The sequence below is a fragment of the Capsicum annuum genome, chromosome 5 (assembly GCF_002878395.1).
Source record: "Capsicum annuum cultivar UCD-10X-F1 chromosome 5, UCD10Xv1.1, whole genome shotgun sequence".
Lineage (NCBI taxonomy): Eukaryota > Viridiplantae > Streptophyta > Magnoliopsida > Solanales > Solanaceae > Capsicum > Capsicum annuum.
In genome coordinates, this window is record NC_061115.1 from 104,971,750 (window position 1) to 104,995,928 (window position 24,179).

A 24,179-nucleotide genomic window follows, 5' to 3' on the forward strand; every position below is an offset into this window, starting at 1 on the left:
AATTACCTAGAGGGTCATTACAATATCCTCTGCTCAAAGGACTTTCATCTCAAAAGTAAATGGTTAAGATGTACCTGAAGGCTTGAATAGCTGGGGATACTAGGCCCATATCTTGCTCTTGATCTCCCAAGTAGCCTCCTCAACTGGGTTGTGTCTCTATAAACCTTAGCTACTGGAATTTATCTTGAGCACAACTGGTGAGTGGTAATCCTACTACTCATTCATACAGATTATACAAACACACTACCATGTTTTGTATTATAAAATGAGGCATTATCCAAATTTAAGTGCATTAATACCCTTATTTTGTAGATATGAAGTGAAAAAAGTGAGCATATGTGGAATGGAGATAAAAAGGGAGCAAATAGAAGCAAAAAGAGTACAAACCTCAAGCAGTCAGTCTCAATTATTATGACCGCGGTCACTATCGGTCTAGGTGGTCAGCAAAGTGTTGTTGTGGAACCTAACCGCGATCACATAGCCATGGTCACGATCAAACACACGCAATCGTGGATTAGTGGGAAATGGCCCAAGGGAAAAATTTTAAAATGTTATGGACAAATCCCAAATCATATATAAGCAAAAACCTTTTCTTTTTTGGGTATTTCTTATCTTATAATATAGTTTTGAATTCTAAGCTTGAAACCCTAACTGGGAAAGTGTGTAATCAACCTTGGAGGCTCAAATTTTCAAGTTTTTTGTTGAAGAATGAATGCTTTGGTTGACCCACATGGTATATCTCTCTTTACATTCTTCATGAGTATCTAAATAATTTAGTATTCGGAGTATTTACAACTAGAGTGTGATAGTGTATGGGTATTGTAGTGTTGCATGAAATTTAGTTGTTGAGTATGGATTTCACCATTGCTTGAGCTTATGTGTTAGAATTTGATGGGTGAAAACTCCAAATATCCAAATGGATTTCATGGGTGAAAGCTCAAAGCTCTAGAAACCCTTTGTCATCCTTGAAAGAGGGATTTAGATGAATTTTAGGTAACCCATAACATCCTCAAAAGAGGGTTATCGGTGGACAAAGCAATGGTGAACAACTAAGCCTATGGTTTACTACCCTTTGCAATCTTAGAAATAAGTGTTTAAGGAGTGTAAATAATATCAAGAGCATCATCCTAGAATTAAGGATGCTTGGTTGAGGTTTTGGGTGGCTATATAAACTCCGTACTTGTTAGGTTCTCGAAAGGACAAATGGGTGAGATCATTAGGGTTATGTCAAAAGATTGACTCCAATAAGCTTCGACCAAGCCTATCCATTAATTAACAACTAAATCCCGTGATAAACCAATATTGTCTCTCATGTTGCACCTCTAAGGAGACATAATCCAAAGATTTCTCCAAATCTTGAATTCAAACCAAAGATAGCATTCACCACACACTTTTTGAAGTTTGTGTGAAGAATTTCCAAGCAAATCTAATCCCCCATTTACTTATACACGTTGTTTCCATTAGCATTCTGGGTAACCTTATAGTAACTTGAGTACCCATAAGTTCAAAGTCTATAACATTCACTCCTTGATATTCGACCCCAATTTACATTGGGTTACTTGACAACGACCGCCACACCCCAAAATCATGGGAGTGAGTTGAGAGTTATCAACAACCACGTAAAATCCCTGGCTAATATGAGAACTGGATCCTCTATGAAGGTCAATATCTCATCCAACTGGATCGAGTCCTACCAATGAACATGTGATTCATCAGGGATGTAACAACGCAACATAAAAATATCAAAAACTGGATGAACAACAAAAAATTTGAGGGCAAATCCAACTTATTAAACACCTCTCCAACTATATAAAGTATCTTGAAAGTTCCAATATATCTGGGGCTAAGCTTGACCCTCCTCCCGAACCTCATCATGCCTTTCATAGGAGATACATAAAGGAACACTCGGTCTCTAACTCTAAACCTCAAGGCACAAAGTCTATGATCTTTATAAGCCTTCTACCTACTATGAGTTGCCCTCAACCTATCCTGAATGGCCTAAACTTTATCCAATGACTTATGAAATAAGTCAGTACCATGGGGCCAAACCTTAGAGGTCTCAAACCACCCAATTAGAGATTGAAAACACCTACCATATAGTGCCTCAAATAGTACCATATCAATGCTAGAATGGTAACTATTATTATAGGTGAACTCTACTAATGCTAAGTGCTACTCCCACTGGCATCCAAAGTCAATGACATAAATCAAAGCATATCCTCAGGTACCTGAATAGTCCACTCCAACTAACTGTCAGTGTGAGGGAGAAAAGTAGTGTTAAAGTCAACATGAGGGCCCAAATCCTCCTAAAAATTCTTCTAAAAGCTAGATATTAATACTGAGCCCTTGTCTAAAATAATAGATATGGGTACTCCATGTAGCCAAACAAACTTATGGACATAGATATAGGTGAACCTCTCGGCACTAAAGGACACCTGGATAGGAATAGGATGTATTGATTTGGTTAAATAATATACCAAGACCAAACACCATTATAACCATGGAAAGTGTGAGGCAACCCACTAACGAAGTCTATAATGATTCGCACCAACTTACACATTGAAATGGACAATCTCTAAATTAGGCGACCGGACCTCTGATGCTTGGCCTTTACCTTCTGACAACATAGAAAATAAGCTACCCAGTTTTCTACATCTCCTTTCATACCACTCTACAAAAACTGCCACCTCAAATCTATATACATATTAGTTGTCCTAGGGTGAATAGAGTATCGGGAGCTATAATCCTCATGCATTATCAACAAAATCAATTCTCCAACTTCTTGAACATAAATGTAGCCATCATACCTTATAACACACTCAAAGTCCATGGTATCCCTCCTATACTTACCCCTCAGCATCTGCTCACAAATGCCACAAAGTCTACTATCTTTAAACTAACGACTCTAAATCTGCTTAAATAATGTAGATCCAGCCTCAATACTAGCAAAGATTCTCCTAGAGTCTGAAATATAAAGTCAAACCACCAAGTTGGCTAAGGACTGGAAGTACCATGCCAATTATCACTCAAATTAAAATAAAAGACAATTTCCCCATACCCACTGCCTTCCAGCTTAAGGGATCTGCTACCATATTTACTTTATCTGGATGGTATATAATAGAGATTTCATAATCCTTCAGCAACTGCATCCATCTTATATGTCTCAAAACGAGCTCTTTCTAACTCATAAGTTGCTGAAGACTATGGTGATAAGTATAGATATCATACTGAACACTATACACATAATGCCTTTAATCTTAAGCACAAAAACTATTGCCACCAATTCCAACTCATGAGTGGGGTAGTTATGCTCATGAACTTTTTGCTACCTCGATGTAGAAGCAATAACTTGGCATGCAGCCTCAAAACCCAGCCTAAACAAACACCAAAAACATCATGATATACTCTATACCCCTTGCCCTCAATAGGAAGAGTCAATATAGGAAATAAAGTGAAAAAATCCTTGCACTTACAAAAGCTTGACTCGCACTCCTTAGACTATTAGAATGAAACCTCTTTCTTAGTCAATATAGTCATTGGTACAATAATCATAGGAAAATCCTTAATGAATCTCTTGTAGTAACCTGCCAACCCAATAAAGCTATAAACCTCAGATGTGGATGTAGGTCTGCCCCAATCACGAATAACCTCAATCTGTATTGGATCCACTATAATACTATCCTTAGACACCACATGTCCTAGGAATGTAACAAAATTTGAGCCATAACTTGTAATTTGAGAATTTAGAGAAAAGCTTACGATCTCTCAAAGTATGGATCATAATTCTCAAACGCTGCTCATGCTCCTCCCTAATCCTTAAATCCTTAAGAATGTCATCCATGAACATAATCAAGAAGGAATCTAAATAAGGTATGAACACGTAGTTCATTAAATCCATGAATGCAGATAGGGCATTGGTCAGCCCAATAGACATCACTAGGAACTCATAATGGCTTTAATGAGTCCTCAAAGTTGTCTCTAGGATATCCTTATACCGGACCCTCAACTAATGGTAATCGGATCTCAAGTCAATCTTAGAGAACAGCGTCGCTCCCAAAAGCTGATAAAACAAGCCATCAATTCGTGGCATAGGATACCTATTCTTTAATATCACCTTATTTAACTACCTTTTATTAATGCACATATGGATAGACTTATCCTTTTTCTTCATAAACAAGATAGGAGCACCCTAAGAAGATCACTCGGCATAATAAAACCCTTACCCAAAAGGTCTTGAAGTTGAGAATTCTGCTTCTTAATCTCAGTAGGAGCCATATGATAAGGTGCTATAAAAATAGGTCGGTTGTTGGGCTCTAGATTAATAATAAACTCAAAACACACTCAGGATGAAGGTCAGGTAGATTTATAGGAACGACATCAGGAAAATCATGGGCTATAAAGACAAAATCAAGTGAAGAAGTCTCTACACTAACATCAGAAATATAAGAAAGGTAAGACTTACAACCCCTTGATATAAGTCTACTAGCCTAAACATAAGAAATAATCCCATTAGCGCGTAGATAAAAGATCCCTACCATACGACTGGGGTATGCCAAGCATGGCTAAAAGCAATGGTCTTGAAAAAATAATCCAAGATCGTGTGATAAGAGAATAAGTAGTACATGCCCAGAATTACATCAAAGTCCACCATATCTAACATAATAAGATTAGCTTGAGTATCAAACTCTTAAATGGTCATAAAACATAACCTATAAACTTAATCTACTAATAAAGAATCACCCATGAGAGTAGAAATATGCAATGACACAGATAAAGACTTCTAAGACAACTCTAATCACGGTGTATAATATGTCGACACATATAAATAAGTGGAATTTAGATCAAATAAAGAAAACATTGGTTGATGGTATATTAAGATTGTAACTATAATAATAGCATTTGAAGACTCTATCTCTAATCTACCAGGTATGATATATAAGTGACCTCGCCTGCCACCTAGCTGGGCACTTGAGTGACCACCCATCCTACTTGTTTAAGGACCTCCTTAATAACACTAGGGACCTCCCCAATGAATATACATACCATCTCTAACTAGGAGGTGTACTACCCAAATTGGTGAAACACTTTGCACTACAGGTACAACTATCCTATGTTGGGGACACTCTCTAGAATAATAGTTGAAGGCCCTACACTCATAGCTTGCTCTTTATGCTATGCTCTACCCAAAAGATCTGTTTGACCCAAAATATCTACCTCAGCTAGAAAACTTGGTAGTACCTCTCTTAACGACTGAGTACTGCTCTAGCCAAGAAGATAAATATAACTAGGTGAGCTAGATAAATATAACTAGGTGACCCCTATCAGTAATCTAGCGTTCGGCATGAGTGGGACTATAAGATTAACCCTATGCTGATAAAACTAGTGTGGATGGTACCTACCCTTAGAACTTCTATCTTTGAAATATAATCCACTTTGGATCCACTAAAACTATCCTGGTAATGCAGTCTCTTATCATTTCTACCTTGGGTCTCTCTATGTACCTCCTCTATAGACTAAACATAATCAAAGACCTCAATATGAAACCTACCAATAAAAACCAATCTTTGAGTGACCATACAAAGAGGAATTCATATCCCCTAAAAAAACGCTAAACTCATACATAATCAATTTGAAAGATAGCGGTAGCATGCCTTGATAAATCATGAAACCAATCCTCATACTATAGGACAAACATAAAACACTATTGCATGCGTAATGTTAATATTTGACTTGAATTATGTTTAGAGATATTAAAAGGGTATTTTGGAAAAGATTTGAAATTTTCAAAAAAGGTTTGGGACTACTATGGAACTTCGAGGTAATATGACTCTATGATATTGGTGTGCCACGCTGCTGTGTTAAAAACACCCAATTTTTATTTTTTTCAGTTGGGGTAAGGGGATTTGGGTCTTTTTACACCTTGTATGAATTTCAAACATAAAATTGACCTTTTTTCTTCAGTTTTGAATGATCAAATTCCCTTCTTTCTCTTTTAAACTCAAAAACAAATAAAGTTCAAGGGTTTTACAGAAAATTCAACATCAAAACTCCAAACTCCAAACTTTAAATTCTCTTTAAATTGTTTTGTATTTCAAGAATATTTCTCATCCCTAACATGTATTCTTACTTTATGGAATTTATTTAATCAATATTCATGTGTTTTTAATTATTGGGTTTGAAAATTAGGATGTGGGGTTTTGATTGTTATTACTTGAATTACTTCTCATATAGTTTAAATTATTTATTCTTTCCTTAATTAATAGTTATGGGGAATGAATTGATGTATTATTTTAATGGTTGGAATAGGGACATAAGTTTACTCAAATTAATGGAATTTTGGTTTGGTAAATGCGTTAACCTCAACCACCTTGTAAACTTGATTCTGAATATAGATAACTGCATAGTTTAACTTATCTTTTTAACCCATTGCATTGCATTAAATGATAAAAGAATGAATATGGTTTTAGAATGGCCTTGGTGGCCTTGGTATTAGATTTTAAATAGAACGTAAGAGTCAATTTGGTTATATAGATTGGTTTGGCATAATTATATCTTTGAAGAATAATAGTATGACTATACCATGTTGGCATATGTAACACCCCATATTTTTTCCTCTTAAAATTTCTTGACTTCTATGCTCACTGCCCAGGAAATGACTCGCCTAATGAGTTATAAAGACTCAATAAGAGTCGTAGGACCCTAATCGTATCCAAACCAATATAGGTGCCCAAGTTACTATTCTGACTATTACCTCTACCTTGTGAGTTGTAAGGTAAGGTAATGAGTCATACAGAGGGACTCGTGACTAAACTAGTGTATTGACTAATATTTCTATCTTGAGTATGAGTCATACCATATGACTCATAATGTCTAGACTAATATTTCTATCTTGAGTATGACTACGACCCTATGAGTCATAATGTCATATTATGAGTCATATGGTACGACTCATAGATTCAACAAAAAGGATGCCCTGATTCATTACCAAGGTGATAATTCCAGGCAATGACTCATACCCATACATACTGAGCTGTGACATGACCTATATGGACTAGGGACAATTTTTCCTACATGTTTTCATTAAGGGAAAATTAATCCTTTATCCCATCCATCTTCTATCCTACAACTTAAAACACTCTTATAGCCCCATTATCAGTAAATTAGCCTAACATAATCACTATTCTTCTCTCTTAAATTGCCAAGGCAAGAACAAGCTAGGGTTTCTGAGGATTTGGCCTCTAGCGCTCTAATTAGTGATTTCCCTCCAAAATTCTTAATACTTTCAAGTATTTATCTCTTTTCCTAAACTTTTTTAGTTAGAAGTATTTCTTTTGAATTGTTATTTATGTGATTAATTGATGATTTTGGAAATTGGGTCGAGGGCCTTGAATGTTATAGACGGAATTTCTTTTCCTATGGTTTTTGTGAATTATTAATTTTTTGAATTGATAGTTTTTGAACTCATTGGGTGCATGGGCATGGTAAATGGGAATTGGGGTCATGGATTCCCTCAAATAAATGTATTTGGAATTGAAATTGGTAATAATCTTAACCCACCTTATAAAATTAGCTTCGAAACATAAGTATATGCATATTGTAATCACTTTTGAAATATCGCATTACATAAAAGGCTAATGGAATATATATAGTTTTAAATCTAACCATGTGGGTTATGGATTCCCCCAAGTTAATTCATAATAAACATTGAACCTTGCGGGTCCTGGATTTTCTTAATTGGATGAATGATTGGAGCTTACGGGGTTGTGGATTCCCCCAAGTAATTATAATTAGAATGGCATATTGATAATAGATTGCAAGGTTATTTGGTATGAAGATACCAACTGGTTATGCCTTAATTAATAATTACTAATGTAATGAATAGGAATGTGTAAATATTTTAATTAAGATTAAAGGGGTTATGTAGCTGAGCCGTGAAAGAAAGGCCAATAGGGTTTGATATTAGGAACCTAAATTTCCTGATATGAGCATTGGACTTGATGATCGTGTGCTTGTGATATTTGTATCCTGGAATTGGAAAAAGGTCTAGGATTCCCTGGCCTTCCTTGATACCTAGGTCGTGTGGCTAATACATATGGGGACCCTTTTAGCAAGGTGAGAGCTAGACCTATATAGATCATGGATTTTTAGATGATGGTTTGATCTATACAGTCCAGGTTAATATTTTAACTCTTATGCTAAACCTTGTTCCCTATCCCGACATATTATATATATATATATATATGTATATGAATGTGTGCATATAGTTTGGAATGATTGATCATGGAATTATTTTATCCCTTACCTAAGTTATATGCTAGTGCTCACCCTGGTAACCGTCTTCAGATGTTGTATCCCCATGTTATGTAGATTTTACGAACACTTTTATTTCCTTGCATAATGTTAGGTGAATTCGGGATTGTCCTAGAGTCAGCTTTGAAGTGGTGATCTACCATTCTCCGGAAGGACCTCATTTTATGGTCTTGTATTTATTTATGTCTTACACTATTTTGGTAGGTATTTGGCTATGGTTGAGGGTATGTCCCGACTTTGGTTGATATTTTGTTCTTAGAGGCTTTTGTGGAAAGGATATGGGTGGATTGGTATTGTGGATTCTTAGATACTATTTATTTGATTTATCTATCTTGTTATATGTTTGGATATTAGTTCTATCTTGTTATACAATTGAAACTCAACTCTATCTTTTAATATTTCAGAATTTATTTGATGCCAGTTGTATTGTGTTCTAGTTGGCTAGGTTAATGGGTGTGGTCTATGGTCCTTAGTGGGCTTGAGATACTTGTCACGACTAGGCCCTTGTTCGGATCATGACAAGCTTGGTATCAGAGCCTAGGTTCATGGTCATTGGGTGTCCACAAAGTCATGTCAAGTAGATTCTCTGTTATGGGTGTGTAGCGTGCCATACTTATAAGGGAGAGACTATAAGGCATTTAGGAATGTTTCCCCTTTCTTTTGATATATTTTTGGGCTATAGAGTCTAAGGTCTTGAAATCTCCTCTAATTTTACATGTTCGTCTTTCAGATAATGTCTTCTTTAAGATCTGATGCTCATGGAAACTCCTCTATCCCACTTGAGGATTTTGTGGATGGAACTTTCCCTTGTTATGGAGTTCAGACCCAGTTTAGATTTCCAGGTCCAGATTGTACTAACCTTTATGGTGTTCCACTGGTTCCTACCAATTCTCTTTGGGCTAACGATGTTTATGCCCCACCACCCCAAGGAGATATTGTAATGCCCAAGACTACCCCGTAGTCGTCATATAGTGCTTAGGACCACAAGTGATCCCAAGCTAACCCTTGCACTGGTATAACTCATGAGCAACTAAAATAAATACATAAGTTTGAAATGAAATAAGCGGAGGATAAATATTTAAATGAACATCTTCAAAACAAACTATTAAATTATTTCAACTCTTCTTTATACAAAACCAAAACTAAAATTCAATACATTAACTCTACTGACTAACTATAAAGCCTCCCCTAGTACTGACTGTAGGTAGCCAATACATAAACTCCAGCTAACCCAAATCAATACGACCGAATAAAGAAAAAAATACTATAAAAACTATGACTGACTTGAGCCCTTGAATCAAAATGACTCATCAACTGCTGACTGGAAGCTGGAAGTTGTCTGAATATGATGTGCATGCTACAACTAGTACCTAGATTATGAGACAATATAGCACAGACATATATGTGAATCAGTAATTTTGAAATATACTGAGCATGTGAGGGTGAATGCATAAGAAAAATAATATCTCAATGTTTATATCAACTGGTAAAAGAATGCATGCTAAGTGTAAATAACTCACCTTGGCTTGAATAACTGAAAACTGAAAATCATAAAGAATGAATTATAAAGCATATTATATAAATCTCGTTAGCCATAACACTTAGTTCTAAAAGCTGTACTTTTACTCTTTCTAGTGGGAGTTTCTTTTAACTGACATAAACTATGTGAGCTATCATGAAGTACAACGTATCATACCCATGTTGGTAGAGTTGTTTTACCCTTGCCATCGAAATAGAACCTAGATAGAGTGATCACTAACTTTGCCCACTATGGGCGCTTAATCCTATGGTCGCTCGTAGTTCTGGGGCATGATATCTTGGATTCATACCCAACTCAGTGCTAAATACTACTCCCATACTTATTACTCAAAACTTTAGGAAATCTACCTTAAAATAGAAGAAGGGTTTTAAATGAAAATCAATTATACTTCTCCTTCTTTAAATCTCAAACTATATGAACAATCTAGATTCCTTATCTTATCTTAGGATCAAAAGATCACTTTCTTTTATTAAAATCTTGGTAAACAATTAACAAAAGAAACTTAAAACCATTGACTTCTTGAAATCTCAAACATATTCTTGATATGGCTTATCAAATAAAACTTAAGAGCAGATCTTATGAAAATCTCAACATTTAGACTGTGGGCTTAAAATCATGACAATTCACAATAAATCTTCATGCTCAATGACATTCTTGAAATCATTTAATAATATCGATTCCTAATAAGAAAGTGCAATTCATGATATAAATCATCAATTCGCACTTCTATTACTAAAAGTATTTATAAATTCACAAACTCAAAACAAGATAATTTAGGTATGAATCTTAATATGAAATTCATGAAATCTTAACTTAAAATAAGTTTTGGGAACAAGGATGAAAGGGTATGCTTCTTCATAAACCCCACATACCTTAATAAGTTTGATTTGATGTAAAGAACTTGACTTGAAAACGTTGGAAATGTTCTTGAAAGCTTTTCTTGGGATTCTTAAATTTAAGAACTCAAATACTTGTTTATCTTCAAGATATTGTAATGGAGTTTTGAATTTCTTGGATGGAGAAACCTTAATTTCTCGATTGTCTTGAAGAAAATTTGTTGAAGTTCATGGTGTCCTTGAGGGGCCTAGGGTTATCGTTGAAAGAAAAAGATGAATAAAAATGCGTATAATTCTTTTGGGGGCTGAAATTAAGTGTTATGGGCGGATTTGGGTGACGGAAAGTGAAAAAGTGACCCTAGACACTTTAGAAACTGAATTATCACGTGAAACAGTTCTATAACGCACTGGTCGACGCATCGCATCGCTATTCCATCGGCTTACTGCCTCACACGGAAAATGCTATAATTTTTTTCTCAAGTATTAGATTTAGGTAAAAATGATATCATTGGAAAACGAATTCAATTATATACAATTTAGTGGGTCTTGGGATGTAAAATTCTACATATATAAAAAGTTATACATGTTTAAAGTATACCCTTGTAGAATCAAATACCAAACTTTGGATGAATCAAAGGCTTTTACCTCAACTTTGTTCTAAGTTATTCTTATGAAAATTTTTCACCTCTAAAGCACATCAAACATAAGAATAAACATCATGAAACTTATATTCATATTGAAACTATTTTAATTAGAGCTTACATGTGTAGGAATGATGATTAGAATTCTAGTGCGAAAATACAGGGTGTTACATTATCTCCCCCTTGGAATCATTCGTCCTTGAATGATGGCTAGAAAATTTTTAAAGTCTTATAAATATGGAATAATTTAGACATGATGTGTCTACTAAGAAGGGAAATAACTGAGCTGATGATTAAAACTTTCATCAGGAAACTAATTTCTTAGTTGACTTGCCTTTACTTACTATAAGGAGCTGATTTATGTTCAAAATTTACTTGAAGTGTTCCTGATACTACCTCATATATAGAATTGGGAAGTGATAACTTATGCAAGCATGAATCATGAGACAACAAGACTTAGATCGTACAAGGGGTATTACACTATTTGAGCTGAAAAACTTGGAAAACATAGATTATGCACTGAACACTTATGAACTGAGTCATGACTAAATAGCTGAATCTGAAACATGATGCTTGGACTGAACTGAGTTATTAATTTACATGGATGTGAACTGATTATCTCTTTGAATGACCATACGCATGAGGCTTCGAATAGTAGGACTAGTGGAAAGGTGGAAAACCTTAGGAAATTGTCTGCCTGACTACTAAACTGAATTGCTTGTTGTACGAACTGAATTTTACTGGAACGTTATACTTAGCGGGAGTATCTCTTCAACACTCTTTCTATAGAGGTTCTAGTAACATTAGGGAGCAAAAAATCTTGGTCATGATCTGAACAAGATAACTAAATAGGGAATCACAACATTAACACTACTCTATAGCATGGAATATCGACATATGAATTATAAGCTTGGATAGAATTTCTAGTCCTTAGGTGATGCAACATCTTACTTTAAAGCTTAGCAAAACTTATTGAGTACTCCCTTAACTATACTATTCCCCTTAAATACCATACTCATTTGATTCAACTTATAATTCTCATATGGGCATTGATAAATCTATCTGCTAATGTCCAAACTAAGATAAATCCTCTCACCGTGATCAAGCCTAACACGAAATCACAAGATACAACTTTCTACACCATAACACTAGTCTAAACAACATTATTCAATCTTCTATGTCTCTTTTAGAGCTCACACCCTAAGCATAATGTTCCTTACCACTTCAATGACTAGCTCTGAACTCGTACTATGGATTCACTAGCGTACATTGCATTCCACCACTTACATCCCAACATGTCATTCAAGCCTATCTTTATAACCACATATGAACTTCAAGGAAAACACCCATGAAGACATACTTCACATATTCTCTAAACCACTATCAAAAACAACTTTCTTACATTATTCTTAAGAACTTACACACCAATTTCAACTAACCATGACATGTGTAAAGGACTTGACCTCAATCTTACTTCACACTTTATCCTTTGATAGAAAAGCATAAGTAACCTTTCTTCATGAGGGTCATCAACTCCTGCTTATCTAAACCATTTCTTATCCGTTATCATCACCACTTTCTTAACATAGGAAGAGGTCACTGAAGGGCTAACACATAAGGACCTGAAGCAGGAAAGAATGCTATACATAACCCTGACACTTAACTGAGGCCTAAAGAATAGAATATCAAAGGTCTGGACTCATTAAAAAGATCTAAACTGAGGATATAAACTAGATTTCACTAGGATCATGAGTTTCTGAGAACTGATCATACTCTAAAATATGAGTTTATACTTATTATAAGCTATTCAACGTAAGATTGGAGTTCATAAATTCATAGCTGAGAATGGACTTGAGTATACATGAAGTGTATAAGCATTGGCCTTTTGCATGGATCTATCACGCAATACATATATTTGGTGTGTTAATGACTGAAATCCAAGGAATACTCTAGAGTAAGAAGGGATCACTATATCATTACAACTCTCATTGACATTCATTACAATCTAATTCTCAAAACTTGATTTGGTTTTTCACTCTACCATACCCGCTTTAGATCAAAGCTGACATTATAAGCTTATGGTTGTACCCATGAATGATAAACTCACAAGAATAAACTATATTTCAAACTTACTGACTTCATTCTTGAACAAACCTTTCATATGCCATCCTTAACTTTCTAGCTTCAATAACCATCATTAAAGACTTACACTCTCATTTGCAAACATGTCTACCTCAATAAACACATAATCATAGCCTACAAAGGTCACACTTCAATACTAATATTTTCCCCAAATTGTAAGAATAAAAATCATACTTAAAAGACCCAACACCACCTATCCAAAACTCCTCAATTAGCTATTAAGAACACCATGTACTAAATAACTAGCCTTCTTCCATTTAGCAACTCAAGGGTACTACTAACCACACACAAAACTTAATAACCATAGAAAATAATATAAACTCATATCACCTTTGGCACACCTCTACATCATACCTACAACATCATACTTAATTTTAAATCAATAAACTTAAATTCTTGCATTCACTATTCAAGCCTACTAGATCACCTCTATATAACTAGCATCACTAACCGAGCAATCATTATTTCCACCTTTATGATCCTCTTCTATTAAAACTTAATGTCTAGTTCTACACATGATTAACAACCCAACCTCACATACTATTCTCACTTGGAATCTATAAAATAAGACACCAAGAAACACTAGTCCACTAAAGCCTTATAATAACAATAATGGATCATAATCATATGGTATACCCTATTAAAGACTGTTAGCACATCCTCCTTCTATATATTATGAATATTTACTCATCTATATGCCTAAATTACTTTCACAACTCTATAAGTTTTAACTAAACTCCTTTTTGCAACCTCAAGGGAATCCTAAATTAACAATATTCAACCACCAAATACTTTTATTAATAACCGATATTTTTATAACACCATAAATACCATCAATACTCTTTTTCTACTTCAAACAAATAACAATTTACCTTAACTAATAACTCAAAAACATGTATAAGTTTATCTATATACTTCTATTCAATCGCCATTCCTACCTTTCTTGTCACCACTCTTCAATACCCATACTTTTAACTATAAGAAGGTTATACTACGTATGAATCATAACAATCAAATTTGCAACATCCCTTAAATGCAAACTCTATTTAATAATCTATCCTCATACTATCTCCTCTTATGAGCACTATATGTATTAAAGGAATAATGAGAAATCTGAATGCATATCTTATCCTATCTTAATTGAACAACTCATATAGATTAGGACATAAATTTTAATTTGAGGAAATTATAACACACTAGTGGGCTTTTCGCAATCCCCTTGTATGACTTTTAAAGTTACTGATAGTAAATTTGAGAGCATTATCTTAGGATGAATTGGAACTTGCTAATCATGTGATCTTAAGAATATAACATAGATGGAGAATTATGAAGTGACACGAGAATCAATATAAGTTTATAAGAGAAGAACTTTATAGCGTGATCTAGAGTATGAATGAAAGAAAACTTTTATTAAATGCCCTGTAGCCTCTCAAATAAAAGTTCACACATCTTCGCACCATTCCGCAAGATTTTACTAGACACAGCTTCATAGACACCCTAGGACACTTGAACTCTGTGCTCTGATACCAAGTTTGTAACAACCCGAGAGTACCTCCTTGTTGTCACATGGTGCTTAGGACCACAAGTGATCCAAATTTTACCCTTGTACTAGCATAACTTATGAGCAACTGAATTAAATAAATAAGCTCAAAATGAAATAAATAGAGGATAAATCTTTAGCTGAACATCTTCAAAACAAACTATTAGATTATTTCAACTCTTCTTTATACAAAACCAAAATTATAATCCAATACATTAACTCTTCTAACTGTCTATGAAGCCTCTACTAGTACTGACTATAGGTAGCCGGGACATGACCCCCACCTATCCCAAATCAATACAAATGAATAAAGAAAATAAAATAAAATACTACTCGAACTACAACTGAATCGAGCCCTTGAATCAAAAGTACTCATCACCTGCTAACTGAAAGCTGTAAGCTGCCTGAATATGATGTGCACACTACAACTTGTACCTACATTATGAGATAATATAGCGCATAGACATATATGTGGATTGGTACTTTTGAAATGTACTGAGTATATGAGAGTGAATGCATAAAAAAATAATATCTTAATGTTTATATAAACTGGTAAAAGAATGTATGCTAAGTGTAAACGATTCACATTGGCTTGAATAACAGAAAACTAAAAATCATAAATCATGAATGATAAAATATATTGTATAAATCTCATGAGCCATACCACTTAGTTCTAAAAGTTGTATCTTTACTTTTTCTAGTAGGAGTTTCTTCTAACCTACATAAACTGTGTGAGCTATCATGGAGTCCAACATATTGTACCCACTTTGGTAGAGTTGTTCTATCCTTAACATCGGAATAGAACCTAGTTAGAGTGATCACTGACTTAGCCCACTATGGGCGCTTAAACCTATGGTGGCTCATAGTTCTGTGGCATGAGACCTTGGAATCATGCCCAACTCAGTGCTAAATACTACTCCAATACATGTCACTCAAAACTTTAGGAAATCTACCTTAAAATAGCACAAGATTTTAAAATGAAAACAAAATTATGCTTCTCTTTCTTTAAATCTGAAACTCTATGAACAATGTGGATTTTTTTATCCTAGACTAGGATCAAAAGATAACTTTCTTTTCTAAAAATCTTGGTAAACAATTATCAAAAGCAACTTAATACCATAGTCTTCTTGAAATATCAAACACATTCTTGATATGGCTTATCATATAAAACTTAAGAGCATGATCTTAAAATCTCAACTCTTATACATTGGGCTAAAAATTCATGCTTAAACTCATGACAATTCACAACAAAGCTTCATGCTTAATGTCATTCTTGAAATAATTTAACAATATTGATTCAAAAGAAGAAACTGCAATTCATGATATAAATCTTCAATTCAAATTATAAGTGGGTAAGATAAACATGCAATTCAATACTTAAAGCATTTATAAATTCACAAACTCAAAACAAGATAATTTGGGTATGCACCCTAATATGAAATTCATAAAATATTAACTTAAAATAAGTTTTGGGTACAAGGATGAAAGGGTATCGTTGTTCATAAATCCTACATACCTTAATAGGTTTGATTTGATGTAGAGAACTTGATTTAGAAACCTTGGGAATGTTTTTAAAAATTTTTCTATGAATTCTTGAACTTAAGAACTCAAATTCTTACTTATCTTAAAGATATTGTAATATATTTGTGAATTTCTTGGATGGAGAAACCTTAATTTTTTGATTGTCTTGAAGAAAATTTGATGAAGTTCTTGGTGTCCTTGAGAGGGCAAGGGCTTTCTTGGAGAGAAAAAGATGAATAAGAATGTGTATAATGCTTTTGGGGGATAAAATTAAGTGTTATGGGCAGATTTGGGTGAGAAAAAGTGACCAAAGTTCCCCTAGATCCTTTAAAAATTGAATTAGCACATTGAAATAGTTTCATAACATGCCGGCCGATACGTCGCATCACTATTGCGTTGGTTTACTGCCTCACACTGAAAATGCCATAACATTTCACTCGAGTATCGAATTTAAGTGAAATTGGAATTGTTGGAAATCTAATTCAATTGTCTATAATTTGGTGGGTCTTGATCTAAAAAATTTTACCTATATAAAAATTTACAAATGTTTAAAATAGACTCTTGTAGAATTGGTTACCAAACATTGGACGAATCAAAGGCTCTTAGCTCAACTTTGTTCTAAGTGATTTTGATGAACATTTTCACCTCTAAATAAAATCAAACATGAGGATAAATATAATTAAACTTATATTCACATGGAAACCATTTGAATTAGAGCATACACATATTGGAACGACGGTTAGAATTCCAGTTCAAAAATGTAGGGTGTTATAGATATTTCCAATTCAAGTTTCATTAATCTATTCATCTTCTAATCTAATTTGTGACTTCTTATTCTCATCAGCCTAATCTTGTTGGCTCTGTTACTCTAGTGTTGGCCAATTTATAAAATTAAACTCCCCGACCTTTATTGGATCTAAGGTTGAGAAGGATTCTCAAGGTTTTATGGATAAGATAGAAAAAGATATTTAGGGTGATGCATTCTATTAACTCAGCTGAAGGATATACCTGAAGGATATAACATATCGTGGTATGAGGAATGGGAGCAGTTGAGAGGGTATGATGCCGACTCAGTTGAGTGGGATAAGTTTTTGAGTGCTTTTCTTAATTGCCTATTTCCTTAGGAGTTGAGGGAGGATACAACTAAGGAGTTTGTGAACTTGAAGTTAGAAGATGACTATAAGGAGTATGCTTTCAAATTTCACTAGCTATCTCATTATGCCACAGAGATTGTGTCTAGTATAAGGCCAAAAATAAAGAAGTTTGCTTTGAGATTATCTTGAGACTTAGTACTAGAGTGTAAGGCAGTGATGCTTTATAATGACATGGATATCTCTAGTTTGGTTGTGTATATACAGTAGGTTAAATATGGACAAAAGAAATAAGTAAAAATGGGCGAGGGGCAAAATAAGAAGTTTAGATATTTAGAGTAGGGTAGAGATGGGTAGAAAAGAGGTAAAGATGGTAGGCAGTAAGGAAAGAAGAGGACTTGGGGAAACTCAGATTTATATTTTACAGATAGTGGTCTATATCCTAAGCCGTCTAGTGATAGTCTCTTTTATACTAACACTGGGTTTAGGGCATAATGTGCCCAATCTCAAGTAATTGGAACCTAGTTAGCCCCTTCATATCCTTATTATTGTTTCTTTTGATAGCTTTATCATAGTCAGTATGATGAGAGGAGGAATAGGTGCTATAATTGTAGTTAGTTAGGATCTCTACATCAATCCTGCCTAGCTAAGGTTGTTTCTGGAGCTAATAAGGTTTCAGTTCCTACTTCATCAGCTTTTGCACCGAAGGGTGATACTTTTTATACCAACACTGGTTGGATTCTTCTTTATGCTCTTGCCACCCATCAGGAGTCTTAGGCATCTACTAATGTTATCACTAGTATGTTGAAACTTTTCTCTCATGATTATTGTTCTGCTTGACTCAGGGTCCACCCTTTCTTATGTGACCCCTTATATAGCTGTTCATTTTAGTTTTGGTCTCAAGAGTATCTTCGATCCCTTCTTTTTGTCTACCCTATTGGGTGATTTTATTGTGGATATAAAGGTTTATAGGGGTTATGTGGTATCTATTTGTAGTAGAAAGGCATTGGTGGATCTGATAGAGTTGGATATGGTAGACTTTGATGTGACCTTAGTGATGTATTTTCTTCATTCAAGCTATTCTTTCCTAGGTTGTCAGCGTCGTATGGTCTGTTTCCACTTTCCAAATAAACAGTGATTGAGTGGGAATGGAGTTCTCTAATACCTAAGGGAAGATTTATTTCTTATCTTAGAGCCCAAAAGTTAATTTCTAATGGGTGTCTATATAATCTAGTTTGGTTAAGGATTTTGATTAAGAAAGTCCTTCCTTACTATATATCCTGATGCTTAACGAATTTCTTAAAGTGTTTCCCAATGACCTTTCTAGTATCACTCATGATAGAAAAATAGACTTTGAGATTAATATTCTATTAGGTACCAGTCCTATCACTATCACTCAGTATAGAATGGCTCTAACTGAATTGAAAGAATTAAAGAGAAATTAAAGAATCCTTTTAATAAGGGTTTCATCTATTCTATTGTCTCTTCATGGGGTGATTCTCTGGTTTTCATGCAAAAAAAGATGGGTCTTTTTAGTATGCATAGAATATTGATAGTTGAATAAGGTCACAGTGAAGAATATGTATCCTCTTTCTAGGATTGATTATCTCTTTAACCAACTTTAGGGTGCTAGATGTTTCTCTAAGATTACTATTTGATTTGGTTATTATCAGTTGAAGATTAGGGAGTCGGATATCCCTATGACTATTTTTTGAACCTGATATGGTCATTATGAGTTTTTGGTTATCTCTTTCAAGTTGAGTAATGCTCTGACTGTATTTATGAAACTCATGAACTGGGTAGTTAGGTAGTTTTGGGATTTGTTCATGATAGTATTTATTGATGACATTTTTTGTGTATTTTAAGAGTGAGGAGGATCATGCTAATAACCTTTGAGTAGTATTGCAGACTCTTAAGGATAAAAAATTATATGATAAATTTTCAAAGTGTGAGTTCTGGTTGAATGTTGTGACCTTTTTCTATCATGTTGTTTCCTGTGAGGGGATCATGGTAGACGCACAAAAAGTTGAGGCAGTTAAGAAATGGCCTAGACCCTTAACTCCAACTGACATTTGGAGCTTTTTGGGATTATCCAGGTATTACAGTAGGTTTATGGAGAGCTTCTCTTTTATTACTGCTCTGTTAACTAAGTTAACTCAGAAAAAGGTGAAGTTTTTATGGTCCTATACTTATGAGGATAGTTTTGAGAAGCTGAAAGATCAGTTGGCTTTTACTCCAATTTTGACTCACCCGAGGGTACTGGTGATTTTTTTATGTACTTTTATGTGTCTTGTATGGGACTGGGTTGTTTGTTGATATATCATGGTAAGGTTGTGGTCTATGCTTTTAGGCAACTGAAGGTTCATGAAATGAATTATCCAACTCATGATCTAGAGTTGGCAGCTGTGCTCTCTGCATTTAAGATTTGATGCCTTTATTTGTATGGGGTTCATATTGATATTTATTTAGATTATAAAAGCCTGTAGTATGTGTTTACCAAGAATGAGTTAAACCTCAAGTAAAGAAGATTGCTTGAGTAGCTTAGGGCTAGGACATGAGTCTCTACTAACATCCAGGTAAGGCTAATTATGGTTGTTGATGCTCTTAGCAAATTGTACATTAGTAGCTTATCTCATGAGGGATATTCATTGACAGAATAATCTTAGAGTTTATCTCTTGGATTTTGAGGATGGAGGTATGATTGTACAAGAGGTGGTAAAGTAATCTCTTCGGGCAGAAGTGAAGGAGAAGTAGGTTATAGACCCATTTTTATGAAGATTAAGGATGATGTAGGCCAGCATAAGGTTATGGCTTTTGAGATACGTGGTGATGGTATTTTACAGTACCAAGGTTGGTTATGCATTTTTGATATTGATGGTATACGAGAAAGGATTTTGATTGAGGCTCTTGAATCGAGGCATACAATTCATTCTAGTTCAACGAAGATGTATCATGATTTGTAGGAGATTTATTAGAGATGCAACATGAAGAGTGATATGGCCAATTTTGTGCTAAGTGCATAGTTTGCAATAATTTAAGGTTGAGCATTTGAGGCATGGTTGTATGTCTCAAGAGATTGAGTTGACCTTGTTGAAATAGGAGATGATTAACATCGATTTTATTATCAGTTTATTGTGGACTCAGAATCAACATGATTCAATTTGGGTCATCGTGGATGGGTGACTAAGTCTAAGTACTTTTTGATTTTGAGTACTACTTACTCTGCAGAGGATTATGCTAAGATGTTTATTCAGGAGATCATTAGGTATCATGGTGCTCCAATTTTTATTATTTTTATAGAGCTACACAGTTCTCTTCTTGCTTGTGGGATTTGATTTAGCAAGGTTTGGGTATATGGGTAAACCTTAGCACCGCATTCCACCGTTAGATGGATGGACAAATGAAGAGAAACATTCAAACTTTGGAAGATATTCTAAGTTCCTGTTTCATTGATTTTGGAGGTATTGGGTGGATCATTTGCCTCTCATTGAGTCTGTGTATAATAACAGTTATCACTCTTAGTGGTACCTATTGAGAATGTTGGTATTTTGAATTTTCTTGTCATATAAGGAAGTTCTTATTAAGATTTTAGATAGGAAAGTTTGTCATTTAAGGACTAAAGATGTAGCTTCGATGAAGGTCCTTTAGAGAAACCATAAGAAATAAGAAGCTACATGGGGAAGCTAAAGAGGACATGCAATCCAAATATCCATTCTTGTTCCCCGAGTTGGATAATCATGCTTAAGGTATGCATTTTTCTAATCTTTTTTTTTTCAAACTTTATTAAAGGTTTTGTGATTGTATTTTTGTCTTACATTTGTTCTAATGGATGCTTTGACTTTTTATTCGGGATGAATGATTTGGGGGGAAGGGGGTATGTAATACCCTAGATTTTTTCCTTTGAAAGTTACTTGACTATTGTGCTTATTACCAAGGTAATGACTCGCCTAACGAGTTATAAACACTTATTACGAGTCATAGGTCCCCAATCATAGCCTGGTCAGTGTAGATTCCTAATATACTGTATTGATTGCAACCTCTACCTTATGGATTGTGACATGAGGTCATTAGTCGTATAGATGGACTCGTGACCAAACTAGTGGATTGGCCAAAGTTTCTGTCCTAAGTACGACTAGGACCCTAAAAGTCATAATTTCATACTATGAGTTGTATAGTATGACTCGTAGGGTCGACAATAAGGATGCCTGAGTCACTGCCCAAACTACGAGTCCAGGGAATAAATCGTACCGAGATGTCAAAAGTCGTGAAGTGACTCATAGCAATTGGGGATAGTTTTTCCTACATATTCTCATTAAGGGAAAATCAATCTTTTCTCTCATCCAACTTTTTTCCTAGGACTTAAAACACTCTTATATCCATATTATCATCAAATTATCATAACATAAGCACTATTCTTTTCTCTCAAATCCCAAAGACAAGAACAAGCTAGGATTTTGAAGGATTTGGCTTCTTGAGCTCCAATTGGTGATTTTCCAAAAAAATTCTCAATACTTTCAGGCATGGATCTCTTCCCCTAAACTTTTATTTGTTAAACTCATGTGTTTAGAATTGATATTCATATGATTAATTGATTGTTTTGGAAATTGGGTTGAGAAGCTTTGAATGTTATTGATATATTACTTTTCCCAAAGTTTTTATGAATCATTCATGTATTGGGTTGAGGGACTTTAAATGTTATTGATTGAATTGCTTTTCCCATAGTTTCTGTGAATTATTCATACCTTGAATTGATAGTTTTTGAACTTATTAGGTGCATGGTCATGGTAAATAAGAATGGGGTCTTGGATTCCCCCAAATAAATGGATTAGGAATTGAAATTGGTAATAACCTTAACCCACGTAATGAATTGGCTTTGAAATACTAGTATATGCATATTGTAATCGCTTTTGGAATATCACACTGCATAAAAGTATAATGGAACATATATGGTTTTATATCGAACCTTAGGGGTCGTGGATTCCCCCAAGTTAATAGATAATTAACATTGAACCTCGAGGGTCATGGATTTCCCTATGTAGATGAACGATTGGAGCTTATGGGATTATGGATTCCCCCAAGTGATGCTAATTAGAATGGCATGTTTCTAATAGCTTGCAATCATAGTTGGTGGGATGATGCCAACGGGTTATGCCTTAATGGATGATTATTAGTTTAATGAATAGTAATGTGTAAATATTTTAATTAGGCTTAAAGGGGTGGTGTAGGTGAACCGTGAAAGTGGAGGTCTCGAGGGATTGATACTAGGAACCCACATTTGTCGGTTTGAGGGTTGGTCTTGATGATTGTGTTCTTATGTCACACTTTATATATTTGTATCCTGAACTATGAAGGGTCGTGGATTCCCTATACTTCCTTGATACCCCAATTCATGCAGCTAACATACACTGAGACCCTTTCAGTAAGGTGTGATCTGGACTCGTATAACCCTAGGTGTGTAGGTGATGATTTGAGCTACACAATCCAGGTTAATTTTTTAACTCTCATGCTAAGCCTTGTTCCCTATCCCAACATATTATATATATGTATATAAATGTGTGTAATGGTTTGGAATTCTTTTGGATTGATTGATCATGGTATTATTTATTCCTTCCCTAATGTAATATCCCATACTTTTCTTAGCTCAGTTTAGCTCCTAGTTGCATGCACAAGAGGCTTAAAGCCTGAAAATTTAACTAAGTATTGGGGACTTAGTCTTATTTTTGGACTCTTAACTTGGAGGAATTTTAAACGAGTCTTCCTGACCCATATATTTTTGTTTTTGAGTTAATTTATGTTCAGGGGTGTAAGGAACATGTTGAGGGGATGTTTTTGATTTTTTGGATAAGGATTAGGTCGTGTTTGGATTTCGATTCTACCAGCTCACTGCGATAATGGCGCGTCGTGGTGGTTATAGCGGTGACGGCCTCATCACATCATGGTGATCTCTTAAATCGTGTTCCAATTGTAAATTTAATTCTCTGAGAGGAAATTAAGTCATTTCCCCTCAATCCAATTTGTAAAAACACATATTAAAACGTCGGTTAGGACATTATATGCCCATTTTCCCCAATTCTCTTCTCAAAGAAATCCTAATCATCCCCAAGTTCATCAAATTCAATTGCCTTCACTTCAAGAAAACCAAGAAATCAAGTTCCAAAATCCAAGAACCTTGAAGGAATCTTAAAGATTTGTCTTTCTCTTTTAATATTTAGTATTTAAGGTATTTTTGATTTTCTCCCTGGGCCCTTTTCACCTTGGAGTCCAAGAATCCCATTTTTATATCAAATTATGAGTTTTTACATATTTATAATGAATTGTCTCCTTGAAGTTGTTATTGATTTTGATTACAAGTTATGTTACAACTGTTTTTCAATGGAATGAGACCTTATATGGTTTGAATAATGGAAATCCTCATGATAAATCCTTAATTTATGGTTTTAGTATTATAACTATGTTTCCAATCACATGTTTTACTCATTTCCATGCTTAAATTCATGAACAGTTTATGTGTGAGCAGATGCTAACACATTTGAGAATAATGGCAAGGTCTTTAGTAAC